General features: G+C 42.0%; 1 long non-coding RNA gene across 1 annotated transcript; it reads right to left on the bottom strand.

Moving 5' to 3' along the window:
* Positions 1-5,143: 5,143 nt before the first annotated feature.
* LOC141042142 (uncharacterized) lies at positions 5,144-6,002 on the bottom strand. The gene is made up of 3 exons (XR_012203958.1): positions 5,709-6,002; positions 5,505-5,618; positions 5,144-5,413 (listed from the first exon to the last, which is right to left on the bottom strand). It is a non-coding gene; the product is annotated as an uncharacterized lncRNA (long non-coding RNA).
* Positions 6,003-19,296: the final 13,294 nt, after the last annotated feature.

The following is a 19,296-nucleotide window of genomic DNA, read 5'->3' as shown; positions in this document are numbered from 1 at the left end:
GCTGGCCCATCAGACAAACTGATGTACGTCCCCACTCCATCCTGGGCCTGGCCCATTTATTATTTTATTATTTGTTTAAGCTTCAAAAAATATGTGGGTGAGGCAGATTGAACACCCAACCTCTTGGTTTATCTCTACCTGCACTAACCAACTAGGACAGCGCATCTCTTGTGACTGGCTTCTTCTTTAATTCGATTTATCTCTTGTGGCTGGCCTCTTCTTTTATACTTCTTGTTGTGCATCTTATCAGTCTGTTTTTCTTTTTTCTTTTTCTTAAATTCATGAACATTTTTTAAATCCGTAAACTTAACTTTTTTCATATGAATGAATATTTTTCAATGTCACAAACTTTTATCAATTTCATGATTTTTTTAAACTTTTTTACAAATTCTTTAACCTTTTTTCAAGTCGATGGACTTTTTTGAATTTCACAAACTTTTATCAAATTTGTGAACTTTGTTTTGTCAAAATTGAGATTTTTTTTATTTTACGAACTTTTTGTTCAGATTTGTGAACTTTTTTGTCAAATTCTTAACCATTTTCAAACTGATGAACTTTTTCCAATTACACAAACTTTTGTCACACCAGTAAGCTTGTCTTGCACGTCTCGGCTAACACATGTAATCATATGTAGGATAACCGTCCCTAAAAATAATAGGTTAACCTTTTGAAAATTTGAAATTTCACACGAAGTGTATAGTACCTACTCCCTCCGTTCCAAAATAGATGACCCAACTTTGTACTAACTTTGTACATACCAAAATTAGTACAAACTTGAGTCGTCTATTTTGGAATGGAGGGAGTATTTCTTGGCATACATAATTTGAAATATCATTCTTCATAAATCAATATTCCTTTCATGTACATTTCTTGAATACCTTCTTTACTCAAGAAAACAATATGAATACTCTTTTTATTGCATGAGCCAAATTTAGAGTGCATGCTTTCTAATATGCTATCTATTTAGGAATAGACATAGTAGTTCATAACCAGGCTGATAGCAAGATTAACTCCCACTTGATTCAAGCGATTGTAGTACTCAGACAATCTGAGCACATGCTCACTGCTTGAGCTATTCTCTTCCATCTTGTAGGCAAAGTACTGTCAGAGGTCTCATATCTCTCGACACGGGCATGAGTATGAAATACCAATTTCAACTCTTGGAACATCTTATATGCTCCGTGGCGTTCAAAACATTTTTGAAGTCCCAGTTCTAAGCCGTAAAGCATGGTGCACTTAACTATCAAGTAGTCATCATACCAAGCTTTTGTCAAAACATTCATAATGTCTGCATCTGCTCCTGCAATAGGTCCGTCACCTTGCGGTGCATCAAGGACATAATACTTCTGTGCAGCAATGAGGATAAACCTCAGATTACGGATCCAATCCGCATCATTGCTACTAACATCTTTCAACTTAGTTTTCTCTAGGAACATATAAAAATTAAACGGGGAGCAACATCGCGAGCTATTGATCTACAACATAGATATGCTAATACTACCAGGACTAAATTCATGATAAATTAAAGTTCAATTAATCATATTACTTAAGAACTCCCACTTAGATAGACATCCCTCTAATCCTCTAAGTGATCAGGTGATCTATATCAACTAAACCATGTCCGATCATCACGTGGGATGGAGTAGTTTCAATGGTGAACACCACTATGTTGATCATATCTACTATATGATTCACGCTCGACCTTTCGGTCTCAGTGTTCCGAGGCCATATCTGCATATGCTAGGCTCGTCAAGTTTAACCTGAGTATTCTGCGTGTGCAAAACTGGCTTGCACCCGTTGTAGATGGACGTAGAGCTTATCACACCCGATCATCACGTGGTGTCTGGGCACGACGAACTTTGGCAACGGTGCATACTCAGGGAGAACACTTTTATCTTGAAATTTAGCGAGAGATCATCTTATAATGCTACCGTCAATCAAAGCAAGATAAGATGCATAAAAGATAAACATCACATGCAATCAATATAAGTGATATGATATGGCCATCATCATCTTGTGCTTGTGATCTCCATCTCTGAAGCACCATCATGATCACCATCGTCACCGGCGCGACACCTTGATCTCCATCGTAGCATCGTTGTCGTCTCGCCAACTATTGCTTCTACGACTATTGCTACCGCTTAGTGATAAAGTAAAGCAATTACAGGGCGATTGCATTGCATACAATAAAGCGACAACCATATGGCTCCTGCCAGTTGCCGATAACTCGGTTACAAAACATGATCATCTCATACAATAAAATATAGTATCATGCCTTGACCATATCACATCACAACATGCCCTGCAAAAACAAGTTAGACGTCCTCTACTTTATTGTTGCAAGTTTTACGTGGCTGCTACGGGCTGAGCAAGAACCGTTCTTACCTACGCATCAAAACCACAACGATAGTTCGTCAAGTTAGTGCTGTTTTAACCTTCTCAAGGACCGGGCGTAGCCACACTCGGTTCAACTAAACTTGGAGAAACTGACACCCGCCAGCCACCTGTGTGCAAAGCACGTCGGTAGAACCAGTCTCGCGTAAGCGTACGCGTAATGTCGGTTCGGGCCGCTTCATCCAACAATACCGCCGAACCAAAGTGTGACATGCTGGTAAGCAGTATAACTTGTATCGCCCATAACTCACTTGTGTTCTACTCGTGCATATGACATCTACGCATAAAACCTGGCTCTGATACCACTGTTGGGGACCGTAGTAATTTCAAAAAAATTCCTACGCACACGCAAGATCATGATGATGCATAGCAACGAGAGGGGAGAGTGTGTCCACGTACCCTCGTAGATCGAAAGCGGAAGCGTTAGCACAACGCGGTTGATGTAGTCGTACGTCTTCACGATCCGACCGATCAAGTACCAAACACACGGCACCTCCGAGTTCAGCACACGTTCAACTCGATGACGTCCCTCGAACTTCGATCCAGCCGAGCTTTGAGGGAGGGTTCTGTCAGCACGATGGCGTCGTGACGATGATGATGTTCTACCGATGCAGGGCTTCGCCTAAGCACCGCTACGATATGACCGAGGTGGATTATGATGGAGGGGGGCACCGCACACGGCTAAGGAGTGGAGGAGGGGGAGGGGGCCGACCACCCTTGGCGCGCCCCATGAGGATTCCTACTCCCACTGGGAGTAGGATTCCCCCCTTCCATGTTGGAGTAGGAGAGGAGAGGGAAGGAGAGAGAGGGGGAAAGGAAAGGGGGGCGCCGCCCCCTCCTTGTCCAATTCGGACTTGGGGGGAGGGGCGCGCGGCTGCCCCTTGGCCGCCTCTCCTCTTCCACCACTTGGGCCCATGAGGCCCAATAACCTCCGGGGGGTTCCGGTAACCCCCCGGTACTCCGGTATATATCCGATAACCCCCGAAACCATTCCGGTGTCCGAATATAGTCGTCCAATATATCAATCTTCATGTCTCGACCATTTCGAGACTCCTCGTCATGTCCGTGATGACATCCGGGACTCCAAACTACCTTCGGTACATCAAAACACATAAACTCATAATATAACCCTCATCGAACTTTAAGCATGCGGACCCTACGGGTTCGAGAACAATGTAGACATGACCGAGACACGTCTCCGGTCAATAACCAATAGCGGAACCTGGATGCTCATATTGGCTCCCACATATTCTACAAAGATCTTTATCGGTCAAACCGCATAACAACATACGTTGTTCCCTTTGTCATCGGTATGTTACTTGCCCGAGATTCGATCGTTGGTATCTCAATACCTAGTTCAATCTCATTACCGGCAAGTCTCTTTACTCATTCCGTAATACATCATCCTGCAACTAACTCATTAGTTACAATGCTTGCAAGGCTTATAGTGATGTGCATTACTGAGTGGGCCCAGAGATACCTCTCCGACAATCGGAGTGACAAATCCTAATCTCGAAATACGCCAACCCAACAAGTACCTTCGGAGACACCTGTAGAGCACCTTTATAATCACCCAGTTACGTTGTGACGTTTGGTAGCACACAAAGTGTTCCTCCGATAAACGGGAGTTGCATAATCTCATAGTCATAGGAACATGTATAAGTCATGAAGAAAGCAATAGCAACATACTTAAACGATCAAGTGCTAAGGTAACGGAATGGGTCAAGTCAATCACATTATTCTCCTAATGATGTGATCCCGTTAATCAAATGACAACTCTTTGTCCATGGCTAGGAAACATAACCATCTTTGATCAACAAGCTAGTCAAGTAGAGGCATACTAGTGACACTATGTTTGTCTATGTATTCACACATGTATCATGTTTCCGGTTAATACAATTCTAGCATGAATAATAAACATTTATCATGATATAAGGAAATAAATAATAACTTTATTATTGCCTCTAGGGCATATTTCCTTCAGTTTTGCGCATAAGAAATGAGAGCAAATTTAGATATGCACGCAAACAAGGCATATGTATAGAGAAACAAGCAAACAAGGCATATGTATAGAGAAACAACCATGGTAATTGTAGGCTATCAAGGGTGGTCTTCACTGCATTTTTTTTCATATATGTGCAGATAAACTTGTTATATCAACCATCAAGTATTTATATGCATTAGTAGTCATTTCTCTTAGGTGATATAATCCTTTAGAGGAATGTGCCCATATAGTTAACCATGCATTTATTTTCACAAATCTGCAATTAAAACAATGAAGGATCTGCTGCCTCTGCTACTACTATCCATGACCCATATTCCTGCACCTAACTTGCACACACAAATTCTTTCTTGATATCGTCTAAATGTGCTAATGTGCAAAGAGAAAACAAAATCGGTGGAACAAGGGGGAGGTCATCCGCAGACTTGCAGGTATGACGATAATGAACTAACCTTTTCAGGTTCGCTTTGATGCACATCACCTCGTCCCCTACGAGTTCCGCCTTCCGAATCTGATGTAGACTGTGTATCATACACAGAAGACACATCACTTAATAGTTCCATTGCTGCAAGCCTACCATCGAGATGGGTTAAACTTACCAAGTCAGCCGCAGCTGATTGCATTATGCCATCAAAGTCCACTCCCCCTTTCTCAGCCAATGACTATAAACATCAGCATGTCAGCACAACCCTATCCACTTAGACTCCAATTTACAAGAGAAGGAAAGATTACCTCCACAACAAGCTCAATGCCTCGAAGACGCTTGTTCTCCCGCTTCAAATGTTTGTTCTCTCTTTCTAGACGGTCCTCCCTAGCAGACCGCACCGGTTGTGAGGCCATCACCCTTTTAGACTTAAACTTTGCCTTCTCTGCTTTGTTAAATAACTCATTAGCAATTCCCAGCCTGCCATGTGGGATTCTACCTGCTGCTTCATAGATGACTTGTCCATCTAAATCTGGGCGCTCCTCTTCCCAATTTTCTCCATGAGCATTTTTCATTGCCTTATCAAAATCCTCCTTTTCAAATAAAAAATTAATGTAAACTAAAGTGTTGTGCAAATAGTTGTCATGATGATTAAAATGAGCTAAGTCGCAAGATTTCGCTAACCCAACGATCGGCAGTTCTTTGACTGCAAATCTTCTCTTCGTCGGTCCCTCGATGCAAATTGTGCGTGTGAAGCCAAGCACCGGAAATTCCAGGGTCTTTCCCTGTTTTGAGTGTCTGCATTTCAAGAGAGTGAAACATCATCCAATGTAAATGAAACTTTCCTATTAAACATAAGCAGGAAGATGCTTGACGAAGATAGAATACCAGGAATTGACGTGTGGCGATAGCATTTCTCGCACCGCTGCAATGGAAGATTGTATCCCCATTAGCAAGTCTGTTCCTCTTGTTTCTTAAGGGTAACCCTCTAAATTCAGCACCACTCCAATGCTCACATAGTAGACGCCAACCAACATCGGTACCAAAGTCAACTTTCTTTGCAGAAATTAAAGCTTCCTTAGTTGGCCAACGGTTACCATTCTCATCCACTTCTGTTAGTTGTGCAGGCAATTGTCCCTTCTTCATTAATCTTTTGATGACTGCCGCCTTTTCCTCATGTAGCATCTGCTACACTTTCCTAGTCAAGTTCTCCTCCAAAACACCATCTGCCTTCTCTTGCTCCAATGGGCCACACTTGAAACGCCACTGCCAAAAACCATCCCAAAATATTTTTGTTAGTTACTTGTGCATTTGTGAAAGTGAGCATACGCACAAAAAATCAAAGCTTCCAACACTTCATAGATAAACCAAGTAGTTTTTTCATGTTTGTGACCAAAACAAAGAATTGTAACTACCACCCATCCACCAGTTTTAGAATCCTTATTTCTAAATATAATATGGTCACCGCGCACAATTTTTTTTCTTTTGCATGGTAATACGTGTCTCATTCATATCATGAAGATCAAAGTACAAGCCACGTAAGGATCGACATGACAAAACTGAAAAGATAGCAAAACATCTCTGAGCTAGACACCAACGCTCCATCACCTGCTCCCTGGACGACCACAACAGCCACCGAAGAGAAGAACGACGGATCACCTCCTCACCCAAGCTCGACGCGGCTCCGTCGCTGATATGCAGCTTTGTGGACCTCCAAGGTGGCTCACCAAAACTGAAGTTATTGTCGCCCGAACACGCTATCGAAGTCAAGGTCTGGAACCCCACCACGACTAAGACGCCGAAGGAGGAAACCACACTTTCCATCCATCGACCACGAACCCAGCACACGTTCTGTCTTCCAGATGTCGTCGATGCAGTCCACAATCTGCATCCGCTCCTGGACTACGTACCTCCCAAGCTCCACGCTGATGTTGGGACAGACGCCGGGCCGAGGACATATGTCCACCACGAGGATGCCGCTGCCACACCATCCTTGCTTTAACAGGCTGGTTTTCAAAACCACCCCCAACCGTAGGGCCGATCGACTTGTCGGGGAAGGAACTGAAGAATCTTTATTCAGCGCCGTCATCGTCGCCGCCGAAGCCAAGACGATGAGCAACCTAAAAACAAAGCTACTTTAGCCTAAAACTATATATCCACACACACACACACACACACACACACGCGCGCGCGCGCGCACGCGCGCACGGATCCAGCGACCCCCCAGCACCGACGATCGAGGTCATCGGCGGAGGGGAGCCGCCGAAGGACGGCGGCGATCGAAGGAACTGTCCTTGGGAGAGACGCTGGCGAGATCGCCCTTTTTCTTCCCGAGGAAGAAAGAATGACCACCGCTTAATGTTTGATTTGTTGTGTTTGTGGTGTCTGATAAGGATTGTACGTAAAGAATCATATGTATATATATATATATATATATATAATGACTCTTTTTTTAGTTTTGAAATACAGAACTCGGGCTTGTAAGTCACGATAGTACTAATACTTCATGACCAGCTATATGTGTTTACTAAGGACCTAAAATGGTGATGAAAAATATATACGAACGGGTTCATATTGTAGGAACATAGCCTCACCGATGCAGGGGACGGCAGCACTTTGAAACGGTAAGGCCTCTGTGGCTCCATGTGGCATACTCTTTGTAGAAAGGGTGATGCCTCCCTTTTACTTTCTTGGTTGGGAGGAAAAAGAATGGTCGCACTGCTTCGGACAAAAAGGATCATATGTACGTATAGGATCGTATGCATAGCATTCCACTTTCTTAATTTTAAAATACAACACTCATCCTCGTTATAATTCAAGATGTAATTAATACTTCACGACACATTTGCATTTAATTAATAATATACATGAAGGTCGGGTTCCTTCTAGACAAAATTGCATTTATTAGAAAAACTAAAGATACGTGCAAGGCAAGTTACAAAAGTACATGACCAAGAAATTAGCAAACTAGTACTTTTGTAAGTGCAATTTTTTTAAACATCATATTTGTATTATCCTGTACCATTTTTTTAAGCATTGTGAAAAAGAACATAATGCATTCGCTTACAATAGCAATGCTAGATGTTAGTTCTTGGAATCTTCTTATACCGAATTATCTGGAATATAACATTGGGCATTCTACATATGTTGTCCATTGAAACATATCATCCAGCGGGAAAGTCAAACGCCGGTTATCACTATACACCGTCGGGTATTTTCTCAAATAACCTAGAGGCACATATCTACCGCCGGCCATGTCCTCTCATAGGTGAGGGTTTTGTTTTCACCTTCGGCTATTAAATTTCACCGTCGGGCATTACATGTAATCCCCTGGGTATGGCAAAAACCGTCGGGCATTACATGTAATCCCCGAGGGTGTACCAAAAACCGTCGGGCATTACAATTAACCGTCGGGCATTACATGTAATCCCCGTGGGTGTAGGGAAACCCGTCGGGCATTACATGTAATCCCCGTGGGTGTAGGTCATTTTTATATGTTTATTATTCGAAAACTTTGCACATACAGATTTTGCTTAGTAATGCGCCAAAAATTTACAAAGTGCCAACAAGGAAATTATCATTAAATCAAAAACAAATATAAGAAAAATAAATCAGTGTAGTGATAAGAGATTGGAATCAATTATATTCTTTCCCGCGCACCCATTTACTAAGGTTTTTATTTAATTTATTGTCTTGTCTAGTATTTCATAAAGAAATGAAATATATTTTTCTCGAATGCGCATCGAGTTCTACAACAGACTCGGATTCTCGCACCGCGGTGCTACCTCCGATGTCGCCGCTATCTGACCCTCTTCTATGCCATCACACTCATCTTACTAAACCCGCCAACCTCTGTATAAATTAGTTTTGACGTTCATATATTATTGTAAAGTATCAAAATTCAAACATGTCTTAGAAGAAAATGAAAAGGACTAGCGCAACTAGACGGTAATAAGATTACATCTCACCCTCATCCTTGGCTAATCATAATTACACAAGTGACATGTTAAATTTACGCCATAATGTCGATGGTTTTTGACTTGATTGGGTCACATGGAAGTATTCAAATATATACATGCATAGGAAATGTCATGAGAATTTGGTGGTGCAAACAATTACTAGGACACATACAAAAATATTACCTCCGTCCTGAATTACTTATTTTAGATTTGTCTAGATATGGATGTATCTAAGACAAGTAATTAGGGACGAAGAGTGTAATAATACCAATGTCTTGTATTCTCAGACAACGAATCTCTATTTTGTTTGGGGTGTACAAAAAATACATATTTGACACCAAATTCTAAAGAAATGTGTATTTGGGTAACATTTGTTTGAAGCTTTAAATCTTTCATGAACCCGACACGGTCAGTTAAATATGATAGTATCGAATATCTGACAGAATAATGGCATCCGTGTAACCGGGGACTTGAATTAGCCCTAAAAAATTGCTACGCGTCTCGGCTGAACTTCACAAAGATCGGCTGGTTCGCCAGCTGTCCAATCCGATCTCATGATTGCAACAAGACCCTTGTTGCACGAAAAAATCTTGCAACAGAAGTCTTGTTGCAAAAACAAACAAAAAATACTGCAGCTCACATCCGTGTCGTCGAGATTGCAACAAGAGCCTTGTTGCAATTGCAATAGGCCGCCTGTTGCAGAGCAATGAGGCTGCAAGGGAGGTAGGGCACTGTGGCATCGGCGACCGGAGCCAGCCGCGGTGGCTACCATGATGGTGGGGGCGTCGCATGGTGAGACAACCCGACGATGATGTGTCGTGGGTGGTTGTGCCTGGCTAGATTCAGTGACGCCGCATTGTCGGTGGCCGCACTTGGCCAGATCTGGCGACGTCCCATCGTCAATGACCTTGGCGCGCAGCGGTCAGAACAGGAGATCGACCATGGCGGTGTCTGGCGTTTGTGGTTGGTCGCGAACGCGAGGAGAACAGGGGCGGAAGAGGAAGAGAACCGGGGCGGTGGCGGATGCGCTGCTCACCGGCGACGACTCTCCCAGATGGAATCGAGCGATGTGGTGGATGTTTGCTCTCGATCCGACCAGCATCGTGGAAGACGCTGGGTTGACTTTGTTTACTTGTCTCAAACAAACTCTCTATTGAGCTCCGTAGAATTGCAACAAGGGACATGTAGCAGAAAGTTGGCCCATGGTGTGGTTGTTGTGAGCCATCTGATTAAAGGCAGGTCGAACGGTGCTGGAGGGGGTCGACGTCCACACTGTTATTAGCGTGGTGAAGGGAATCATTTCCCAAAAAATAATAGTGCCGCGCATGTGAATTGCTCTTTGAAACAACCTGACGCAGTTGTACGCGTTGCTTCTACAGCAAGGGTCTTAACGTGGCTTCTTTCTGGACATAATAAAATAATCAGTCCTGAACCAGTCCTTGAAGGAGAGATCTGCAACTTTGTTTATAATAAATTCAAATCCAAACTTTCAGCTTACAAGGCGAACAGACTCTCCCATGCTGTGTATTATATGTCTAATATTATTTGTCTAAGAATTTCCTAGGAAATCTCACTGCAATTATAAGAAACTTTTGGTGGACAGGCGTAAGAGATGAACCTACTACAAAAAGCTTGTGCCTAAGGGCATGGGTGGATATTTGCGTTAAGAAAAAAATTGGCGGCTTAGGCATCAGGAACTTGCAAGCAATCAACCAAGGACTTATTCTTTCGGTGGCATGGAGGTTGCAAAAGAACCACATAGCCAGATGGTTTTGATCTTCAAGGCTAAGTATCACCATGAAACATCCATTTGGAGAGCCAAAGCAAACAAGTTGAAATCAGCTTTCGGGGCTGCAATACTAAATGTGAAGCCTCTCTTAGTTTCAGCTTCTACCTATCAGATTATAGATGGTAATAGTTCTGTGTGGAGTGCTCCTTGGTTTTCGAGATGGGAAGGAATTTACGATCATCTAATTATACAAGAGCAATCTTTTGTCTATCCTGCTATTGTTAGAGATCTTTGGTTGCCAAATCAAAAAGTTTGGAATGCGGATCTAATTAATTATCTGTTCTCTCCTGAGACAGCTAATGATATTCTTCAGACTCCTATAGTTGTTGTTGCTGTACAAGATGCTTTGATTTGGAAACTAACACCTGCAGGAAATTTCTGCTCCAAGAGTGCATATAAGCATTGCTTCAACAATCTTGACCTACCAGCTAGACAGCGACCAAAAGAGGTTCATCCTCAAATCGTTGCTCTTCTTAATTAAGTTTGGCAGGACAAACTCATGGCGCCAAGGGTACAGACATTTGCTTGGAGACTTTTAGGAGAGCGCTTCCTACAAGTAAGAGAGCAAGTAAATTGTCTAAACACATAAATGAAAACTTCTCCAGGTGTGGCAATATAGAGGATGAAATGCTCGTGCTTTTTCTTTGCCCTTTCTCTAAGGCCGCCTGGTTTTGCTCACCATGGTTTATTAAAACGAAAATCCTTATTGCTGTTAACCATTCTATTCCTAACTTGATCCAAACTTTGCTTAACTCTGGTCATCCACATATTAATCTTTCTAACTTGTATACTTTTCTGTGGTGCCTGTGGAAATCTCGAAATGATGCTCTCTTTGCTAGGAAATTTTGCAGGCCCTCTCAGGTGTATGTAGCGGCAAACGCAATCATACAAGGAACCAAATTAGGAGAAATCCCTGCTGAAGCTCATGCTGTGCATTGCTTACAGGACCAACTGGTGCATCCGACAATACAAAATCCAGACTCTTTTTCAGGCAACACAATCTTTTGTGATGCTACGTGGGAAATACATCCAGCTCACACTCCTAAACACGCAGGAATTGGAGTCTTCATCCAGGTTTAGAATAATGATCGAATCCATCAACTTCACATTACAGCTATGTCTCCTATGGCTTCTTCTCCTCTTCAAGCTGAGACTTTTTGTCTCATGCTTGCAACCAGACTGGCAGAAAAACTCAATGTTCAGGATCCACATTTCTTTACGAATTGTTCAGTGCTAGTTTCGGCAGAAAAAGCGACGAACATTCTCTCTGCTCCAGGTCCATGGGACAACAGACCACTGCTTGCACAGATAATAAACACTCCTTCTTTTCAGCGTGGCAAACTTGCTCACATTAGCAGGGGAAACAATGTCAAGGCGCATCATCTTGCACGCCTAGCTTTGAAATTTGAAAATAGCCATGTACTGTTTCGTTGCTTATGTCTTGATGCAGGGCTTTGTTCAACTAGGGATTCCCTCTCTGTATTAAGCGTGCTTCCTTTCACGCTTGTCTCTGTAAAGTGCTTCTAAGTTAATAAAATCTTTATGTTAAAAAATCACCAAGACCAAGGCGATGAGTAAACAAAAGGGACCTGCAACTCATCGATGCGGACAACTCGAACACAATCCACCCGCATAAAAAAACTCTAACACAATCCATAACTGAGCCATCGATCACTCTAGTCAGCTTGATTTCCACTACGCCCATGGCAGATTGCTGCACGGTGCTGGTGCCAAAATAGACTAATAAGAATTTCAGCATTCCATCTGCAAAAATTGAATTTGAGCGCACAGAAAACCCAGACAAAACATACAACTAGATTGAACTGTGCAGAGAGATCATGCATTGTCACAAGGACCGATAGCATTGGCGGCAATGCCAAACAAAAATTTGAAAAAACATTTGCCTCTGCATCAGCTCATTAATCATATATTATTAATTATACCTATACATTAGTTTTAGAAAGTCAAACTTTATACACTTTTACCAATTTCATAGAGAAAAATATCTATATTTACTATTTGGAATTCCAAATATATATATCATTATATACATAATAAGACATATTTTATATTAAAATATATGTTTGGTATAGTAGATATAGGCAATTTTCTCCCTAAACTTGATCAAGCTTCGCAAAGTGTGACTTTCTAAGAAAATCTGCAGGTACTACGTTATGGGACGGAGTGAGTACTGAAGAATAATGTCAAGCAAAGTCAAGCATTCTGCTGAACAAATTGGCTTACTCTGATTTTCTTTTCCTTTCATCTTTCCCTTCTCCTTTTGATTTTCATATCATTATTACTATTACTTTGGTTTCTTAATATGTGGATGATTAATAACGTAACCCTACCCTGTTTACTTTGGTATTTTCTGAGGAAAATAACTGTTTATTTGGACCAAACAGAAATTAAAACCCGAGGGCATCCATCGACATTGGACGTGCCTCGCGGCTTGAAATCTTACCCGGAAACCTACATGCGAGAAGTTAGCATACAAAGAATGCATTGCTCCAAGAACACATTTTTCAAGGAGGAATATAAGCTTCCTCTTCAATGCTGGTTGGTCTCCCCAGACTTCAGACCAAGGGCCATATCTTCACATCAATACCTTCAACAAGATAGTTGTGTGGATGTGGAAGCTACTTCATATGGGATATGGCCTTCACCAGAAGAGAATACATATGTAATGTCTACCGCCATAGTCACCGCCCACCACTCTACCAGCTTGCTCACTTAGAGCTAGTCGGCCAAACAGAAAAAATCTAAAGGGAAGAATGCCATCACGTCGCTTCTCGTCAGTACTGCACCGATGACTTTGCAAAGGTATCAGTGCCATCATGTTATGGTACTCTGTCACAGGGAGGAACCATTGCCTTGTTTATCAACAACGATCTCCACTACCCCAGATGAGGTGTGGGTAGTCCATCCCCTGAACTACAGGTTCTTAGAAGTTTCTATGTACCATCTTCTCTCTCCTTCTCTCTCTCTCTCTCTCTCTCTCTCTCTCTCTCTCTCTCCTCTCTCCATCTCATGCCATAGTATAGTGATCATATGAGTTGCATAACATGGTTAAGGTTTATTCGATGTAATCTCTATGGTGATTCTATTTGTTTTGTTATGAATTATTATTTTATGATCCAAGTATACATGTTGCTTTGGATGAATTATGGATGTGTATTGCTCTCTCATTATTTACTCTAATCATTGGTCAGTTAGGCGGAAGATGAATAGAGAGCAGGGTGTGCATTATATAGAGTAGATCCCTATAAGTGAAGTATCTTGCTGACAGTAAGATAAAATCTTAGAGTGGATTTTCCCCCACTAAAGGTAAAAAGATAGATGAATCGTTGTCCCTGTGTTGAGCACAGGGTGAGGATAATATTATTATCAACTACACGACCTCTTACTCAATACAATGCTATGCTTTATCACTTCATACAATACTTGAGGATGCAATATGGATTTTGGTCTCTATGTGAAGTATGAGCTATACATGGAGATAGATTCCAGCCTTTAAATACATGGACATACTGCTTATACAAAGTCATCACAACACATGTTATAATGTGTCATCAATGCTTTGATCATTCGTTACACACACCTACACTTTTATTTTCATGTCACTATTATTTTGAGAGATGGTACAAGTGAACCTATGAACTCCGTTCCAAATTTCCTCATAATAACAACCACAACTTTACTTTAACATGCAAATTTATTTTGGCATAAAAAGACGAAAACACTTACAACCACATTATATGCTCATAACTTGTAGCAACTAAAAAACCTAGTGAGACTAACAAACTCACTAGAGTTACTGGTGGACACAAGTGAAGTTCCTTATCTGTGTTGCATAGTTGTTGACTAAGGCTACGGGTTGTATCTATGGATTGGTACCTTGGACTACAAAAAAAAATACACTTCCGTGATGATACGTGTTTGTCACAGTAGGTCGCGTTTTTTGTCATCCATGTACATCCATGACAAATTTATGACAGAATCAAGATAGTCAAACCTGTGCTGTCGTAGAAGTGTTCCATGACATTACCAAAATTATCATCACGGAAGTGTCCACTTCCATGACGATAAATCGCGCGTCACAGAAGTGCTTTCGTCAAGGGTGACTGACACGTGGCATCCACCGTAACGGAACGCCGTTAAGCTATCGGGTTGGATTTTGGATCCGATAACCCGTTAACAGCCCCGACCAATGGGGATTTTCCACGTGTAAAATCATCATTGGCTAGAGGAAACACGTGTCGGCTCATCGTTGGGACAGATGTCATCCACTCACTGGACAGAAGACGCCTATGATACGTCGACACGTGGCACGGCCCAATAGTGGCCCATTCCTATGAAAAGGCCGGCCCGTTTGACTTGGTCAAAAGCTGGCGGGCCGGCCCATGGAAAGCCTGTTAACGGCCGGTTCGCATATAGCCCATTTACAGCCCGCTAACCCAAGGCCCGTTACGCCCTATCCGAATTAGGCCCAGTAGCGTCATCTAGGCCATCCAATATGATTCCAGCCCGTTTTCACTTCTAGCCCATGTATAGCCCATGACGTCTTTCGGCCCATATGGGGCCCTTTGTAACTCTTGGCCCATTAGCGGCCCGTGCTGAAACTGGCCCGTAATGAACAGTGTATTACTTTACACCCATTAACGGCCCGTGGTGAAACTGGCCCGTAATGAACAGTGTATCACTTTATACCCATTAACGGCCCGTTATTCCGTTGGGCCGTTTCCAGCCCAAGTTAACTTTCGGCCTTCTGAGGGCCCATTTATTCTTGGGCTCATTTGCAGCATTCGGTTACTTACGGCCCGTTACTGCCATTTTCTGCTTGTGGGCCAAATTCAGCCCGTCGTTACAGTCGGCCCGTTTGTGGACCGTTAGTCTGTTGGGCCATTTTCATAGCATCACCAAATACGGCCTATTAACGATGGCCCGTTATGGTCGGCCCATGAACGGACGATTCCAACTCTAGCCCGTTTACGACCATAATGCGGTCTATTTGGCCCATGTTTGGCCAATCAATCATACGGCCCGTATAAGGCCCATTGATGATGCGGCCCGCAAAAGGCCCATTGTTTCTATGGCCCGTAGAAGGCCCATTGTTTCTACGGCCCGTAGAAGGCCCACTGTTTCTACGGCCAGGAGGAGGCCCAGTGTCACTACAGTAAATATTAACCCATGGTTATTGTGTCCTAGTTTTAAAAAATAGGTTATTGCAGCCACTAGCTAACCGCGGAAAAAGAACTGCAATGACTACAAGCAAATAAATAAACAAGACAACAGGGAAATAAATAAGCAAGCAACTAACGCTAGGCTATCACGGCTATTACACATATTACATCCACTGGGCATCAAAGTTCACCACCAGTGCAAACATAGGGAACAAAGCAGCATATCATATACACTGGTTGTCAAAGTTGGCGACCAGCGCAAATAAACACCGCAGCAAAACAAATCCAGAACTGAAACCACTTCAGAAGATCTCAAGAAACAATATCCTGGGTACCCATAATGCTGGCAAGATGCTTAGCAAGCTTATTAACTTTCTCTTGTTTGGCGCTTAAATCCTCCAGCGCTTGCTGTTGCACCAGAAAATATGCATCTGAATTCTGCAGGGACTTCCTCCGTCCTTCAGCTTCCTGTCGTAGCACATCTGATCGATGTCTTTCAACTTGAAGTTGAGACTCAAGAAGACGAACTGATTCAGGCAGCGAGTTCGAAGAGCTTGTGCCAGCAGTAGTGGCCAGTAACTCGAACACTACATCAAGACAGGACTTTTGGGTTCCCTCACTGTCGTCAAGATAGTTTTTATCAGCTTTCTTGGAGACCAACAGGGATGTCTCACTATCTTGAACCTTATCTGCATTACTTGCTTTACCAGTGGATAACGCGGTGCTGTTCTCCAATATTTTGTCCGCATTCTAAAAGAGAAATAAGTAGACACATCACATGTTTACCATGTTGTATATGAAACTCATTTTGGTAAATGAGTTCAGTAGTAAAGTGGACAGGATAACAACATGAAACAAACATATATCTATGTACCATGGTCACTTTATGGTCTATATCATTCTAGTTTTTGTTGCCAAATCAAGATAGAGACACAGTTCAAATAATATTTGCTCAAGACAAAGCAGAATAGACAGAATATAAGTGTGGGTAACTATAGAGCAATAACAACACTTGTAATGTGCATGACATGAGAACATAACTATTTATTCAATTGAAACTGAAATCAACATAGAGCAGGTTACAACAGCAAACCAGTTAAAGAAACAGGTTTAAAACATACCTGTTGCACCATTGGAGTTTCAATTCCATCCTTCAAATTTGAAAATAGTTGGTATGAGTAAATACAGTAATGCAAGAGCAAAGGAGTATGAACCATAGCTACAGAACCTGACCTGAGAACAAATCTTCTTCTCCTTTAAGCGTTGAGTTGGGATTCGGAGTGGTGGTCCTTGTGCTTTGGGCACTGCAGTTCCCTTACTAACTGCTCGTGTTTGGGTGCTCTGTGGTGGAGACGGTGCTATGTCAACTGGAACTAGGTTACTATCTGCCGGGGTTGGGGTTAGAAGGTGTGTAGCTGGTTCTCTGTCCAACTGGGTAGGGGTACAATCTGCGAGAGTCTGGGTTATGTGTGGTGGATCTGGTCCTTGGGCAAGTGCAACCGTGGTTCTATCAGCATCAACTCGTAGCACTATCTTTTCTGAAGACCGTGTTGTTACTCCCTTAGATACTGCCATCACGCTCTCCAATTCAAATGGCTGATAAACAAGAAAAGTAATTGAAAGTATAGACATTGTATGATAGACAGGTGCAATGGATAGTGGGGAATAAAAGAGGGCATGAAATAATTCATATTTATGTTGTCTAACCAAACAGGATATCATGACACAATTTCACATATATGATGGCTAACTAAACAGGATAGCATGACACAATTTCACATTATGATGGCTAACTAAAAAAGATGGAAAGACATAGTTCAAAATATGAGACTATGTAAACAGGATGACATGACATAACTATATAATGTGTTTATTAAATAGGTTGGCATGCCATAATTCACATACATTCACGGATAGAATGCCATAATTCAAAATATGATGACTGTAAACACTAAACATGATGAGATGATATAACTATATGATGTCTTTATTAAATGGGTTGCCATGCCATAATTCAGATAGATGATGTGTATGTACTATGTAAACATGATGGCATGATATAATTCAAATATATGATTTATATAGTAAGCAAGTAAGCAGATGGCAATCCATATATGATGTAAAAACTAAGGAATGCAAGACAACATGCATGACATGGGTAATATAACCCTGCCAAGTTTGAGCATAGACCTCAGGGGGGAAATAGGACTGGTCATCAGTCTCTGAATCCTCCTCTGAGGAGCTCTCTGTAACCAGCAAGATGTCTGCTTCAGCAGGTAGCATTGTCTGCTCTGAATACCTTGTTTTCACTCCAGATACTTCCATCACTGCTTCAAATGGCTGATGCACAGGAAGAGTAGTTAAATATACAAACGTTGTTGACAAATGGAACATGTAATACAAAAAAATGATAGCATGATATAATTCACATACATGATGATTGGCTAAACAGCATGGCATTGCATAATTCACATATATAATGCCTTTGCAACAAGATAGCATTGTATAATTCACATATATAATGTCTTGCAACAAGATGGCAATGCATAATTCACATATATGGTAATTAGACACTGAACAGGTGGCATTCACACAAAGCATGTCTAAACTAATCAAATGACATAGCAATGCGAGACACCATACGCACGATATGAGCAACATAACCCTGCCAAGTTAGAGCATACACCTCGGGGGGGGGGGGGGGCGAATAGGACTGGTCATCTGTCTCTGAATCCTCCTCTGAGGAGCTATCCGTAACCAGCGAGATATGCGCTTCGTCGGATAGCATAGTCTGCTCTAAAGACCTTGTTTTCACTCCAGAATTTGCCATCACCGTGTCAAATGGCTGATGCACACGAAGAGCAGTTGAATGTACTAACATTGTTGACAAATGTAATATGTAACAAAAAAAAGGATGGCCTGATATAATTTACATATAAGATGACTAGCTAAGCAGGATGGCATTGCAAAATTCACATATATGATGCCTGGCTAAACAAGATGGCGTTGCATAATTCACATAAACGATGAATAAACTAAACAGATGGCATTCGCACAAAGGATGTCTAAACTAAGCAGATGAAATATTTGATGTATAAAGTAAGCAATGCAAGAAACCATATGCATGATATAACCAACATCAGCATGCCAAGTTAGAGCGAAGACCTCAGGGGGTAAATAGGAGTTGTCTTCTCCTTCTGAATCCCCCTCAGAACAGATATCTTCCTCTCGATTACAATCCGAAATGCGTGGAGGGGGGCTGCCTTTGCGCCTACCATGGAGCGACGTGTGCATGAAATTTTATTGCCACGCAAGGCTCGTCTCTTTTGCTCTACATGTTCAGTTCCATTGTTTACAATAATTGTCATGCATAGGAATAAAACATAGTGAGATTATGTAAGGAGTGCATGCAGAAATCCAGAGTGATGGTAGCAACCTGTGGATAGACCCAAAACCAATAATAGCAGGCAGATAATGGCTTCAGTTAAAAAATACAGATAATGGCTTCTTTACTGTTTGTTTCCCACCCAACATGAAACTCATAG

The sequence above is a fragment of the Aegilops tauschii genome, chromosome 2 (genome assembly GCF_002575655.3).
Source record: "Aegilops tauschii subsp. strangulata cultivar AL8/78 chromosome 2, Aet v6.0, whole genome shotgun sequence".
Classification (NCBI taxonomy): domain Eukaryota; kingdom Viridiplantae; phylum Streptophyta; class Magnoliopsida; order Poales; family Poaceae; genus Aegilops; species Aegilops tauschii.
The sequence above is the reverse complement of the archived record's forward strand: the minus strand, read 5'-3'. Positions and strand labels throughout refer to the sequence as shown.